The sequence below is a fragment of the Urocampus carinirostris genome, chromosome 14, assembly GCF_059441175.1.
Source record: "Urocampus carinirostris isolate Australia breed hairy pipefish chromosome 14, RoL_Ucar_1.0, whole genome shotgun sequence".
Lineage (NCBI taxonomy): Eukaryota > Metazoa > Chordata > Actinopteri > Syngnathiformes > Syngnathidae > Urocampus > Urocampus carinirostris.
The window spans coordinates 1,657,546-1,660,700 of NC_142362.1; the positions used below are offsets into that span (position 1 = coordinate 1,657,546).

The window sequence follows — 3,155 nt, forward strand, 5'->3', positions numbered from 1 at the left end:
AAATGAAAATAAATCCAAACAGCTTGCCGACATCATTTTTGCCGTTCCATGTATTCCGTTACTCCCCAAGCCTGCACAAAATTGAGTCATTTGATTCCTATTTAGTTTCTTTTGTCTTTTATGAGCATATTTGCTATTGGAGTCATCCAAAAGTCATTGAAAGTACCGTAAATTCCGGACTATAGAGCGCACCTGATTATTAGCCGCATCAACCACATTTTGAGGGGATAACCGCTTTCGTACTTACACAAGGCGCACCTGTATATAAGCCGCATGCGCCCACATTAAAACATGTAACAAAATCACAAATTTAACCCAACCCGACCTTGAGTCCCGCGATTGTAAGTGAATATAAAGTACACAGTCCAAAAACCGCAGCCGGCAAAATGAACGGAAATGATACCGGTACTTAAGGTTTGATGCAGACCTGCAGAGTCCGGGTCCCGTTGAAAATAATCCAAGGGAAAAAAAATGTATATTTCCAAAGGTAAGGGTGGGAAAAATATACATCCACCATTGTCTGCTGCGTCCACAAACACGTCTCACCTTTACTCCACTTCCCGTCAGCCCCCATGGTTTTCGCCCCTTCTTTTTGATTCGCCCGTGGAAAACATATCGGAATAATTCTCTAAAATAAATACATTACAGAAATATACAGTTGCAAATACATATTATACATCGGTTACACATATTTACAAAGAAAGACGGTACACCGAGAGAGTTTTCAATTTTAATAATTTAATAATAATATTATAACTTTCATCCCAAACCGTGTCTGTGAAGGGTAGCAAAACGCTACCAGGAACACGCTCGCAACACAAGGAAACGGGTCTAAATCTTACCTTTTGTACTCGTGCGCCGCTGGCGGCTGTTAGAAAAATGACATACATAGGCCGCATCACTGAATAAGCCGCAGGGCTGAACATTTGGGAAAAAAGTAGCGGCTTATATCCGGAATTTACGGTAATCAAGTTCAAGTAACCCTACCCATGTCAAGGTCGCCGTGGCGACCGGTCTGCCCCGCCCCCTGGGCACCAGCTGAAGCAGATCAGCTAATTGCGTGGCTGCTATTTAAGGTTGGGCGGTGGGTTTTGCGGTTGTTGGCTCATTATACCTTTTCTGTTCTGTTATGCCTTGTCCTGTTTAGTTTAAGTCGGAGGAAACCTGTACCTGACCATTCTGAGTGTAAGAATGTTTTTTTTCTGTTTTGTCCCGGAGTTTTTGGACAACTTTTATTTTGGTAAATAAAAGCTTTGATCGTACGCAATTGAGTTCTCCCTTCCTGCCTCCTGCCTCCGTTCTGGTCCGGTCACCCCTTCCACCTCGTGACAACCCAACCCGGATCATTCTGAGCTGAAAGCCTTTCCTCCAAAAGCAAATGACGGGAGTTAAGTAGAGATCCACTCAAACGGGAACGGCTCAAGTGGCGTACTTAACCGAATTGACTTGATGACACGGAGCGCCCGGAGCACATGACACCGACTTAGCTTAGCGCTAGCCGGCTTTTTGCCAGCGTTAGCAGGTCGCGCTGACTGAAGGATCAAAGTCTGGAGCGTGTCAAGCAACGGCGCTAATCCTCTCAGCTCGCCGACCTCATTCCCAGACTTGTTATGCTTGCTCATGGTGTTTACCTGGCCCTTTGTCCTTCTTGGAGACCCCCCCCCCCCGCCTGCTAACCTGCCCGAAAGATTTAAGACCTCTTTAAATCATCAAGACAAGGAGCTTGTCAAGTCTCAAAGGGCTGAACGGACTACAAATGACCACGACGACATCCCCTGATCTAAAACCTACACCGTGTCGAGGAAAAGTCCAAAATTCAGTGAAACAGGATTTTCAAACACTACCCTGAACCTAGACAAATGTAATATCACCCAGAGTGACTCGGTCAAAAATCTAGATGTTATATTTGATCCTAATCTGTTGTTTCAGTCACACGTGAAAAATATGATTAGAATAGCTTTCTACCACCTCCGTAATATTGCAAAGATTCGTTCGATGCTGTCCCAAGCACTGCTTCTCGGCTTGATTATTGTAATGTATTACTTTCTAGTCTCCCGATGTCTAGCATCGAAAGTTTGGAGCTGGTTCAGAATGCGGCGGCTAGACTTTTGACTAAGACCAAAAAGTTTGAGCATATTACTTCTGTATTGGCCAACTTGCACTGGCTCCCAGTCCACTTAAGATGTGACTTTAAGGTTCTCTTATTAACATATACATGTTTGCATGGGCTTGCACCCTCTTATCTCTCTGATTTGATTTCCCCCTCAGAAAATGCCGGTCTACTGGTGACTCAGAGAGCCAAGAAGTCTGCAGGCTCAAGAGCGTTCTCCATCCGGGCCCCGGTGCTATGGGATGCCCTGCATCCGGAGATAAGATCTGCAACCTCAATGGAAGTTTTTAAATCGAGGCTTAAGACACACGTCTATTCCAAAGTTTATGATTGATGCCCACCTCATATTCTGTATTGTCCTGTCTTTTTCCGACCGCCTGCCTGGTGGTGATACGAAGGAGAAGGACGATTTGAGATGAGTCGGCGGACCAGCGTTTGACCTGAAGCATGTGAACGCCTGCATGGACCAGCTGGCAGAGATGGGAAGCTGCGTCGTGGCCGTCATAGACTATCTGGACTAGTTTACAGGCTGGGGGCGTCGCTGCTGTCATGTACTTTCCGGACAAATTTTCAACATGTTACCTAGTGTTTACTATGTTTGTGTACTGTAATGCTAAATGTAATTCACCCTGGTTATCCTGAAAGGGGGATACCACTTGTGAGGTCCGTTCTCAAGGTTTGTGTTTTTCCTCACGCTGAGGTTTTGAGTTGTTCCTTGCCCGCATGTTGGTTTAAGATCAGGTACCGTATTTTTCACACTATAAGGCGCACCGGGTTATAGGGCGCACCCCGAAAAAATAGTTTTTGGTCCTATTTTTGACATACATAAGGCGCACCGGATTATAAAGCGCTACAATGGGAACGCGGACAAAACAGTCAGATAGTTCAGTCCAACTGATTACCCCCTTAACATTACGAAAGCTTGCAAAGACGCAAATACGTGTCGAGAACACGTGCGGATGCGGTGTCCGTACGATGTCACTCAAATGCATCGTTCCATCATTCGGAAGGTTCAAGTCTTGGGATTCAAGAAACGCCAACCATT

General features: G+C 45.4%; 1 long non-coding RNA gene across 1 annotated transcript; it reads left to right on the plus strand.

Moving 5' to 3' along the window:
• The first annotated feature begins 1,297 nt into the window (after positions 1 to 1,297).
• LOC148352428 (uncharacterized) lies at positions 1,298 to 2,705 on the plus strand. The gene is made up of 2 exons (XR_015852732.1): positions 1,298 to 2,195; positions 2,269 to 2,705. It is a non-coding gene; the product is annotated as an uncharacterized LOC148352428 (long non-coding RNA).
• The last annotated feature ends 450 nt before the right edge of the window (positions 2,706 to 3,155 follow it).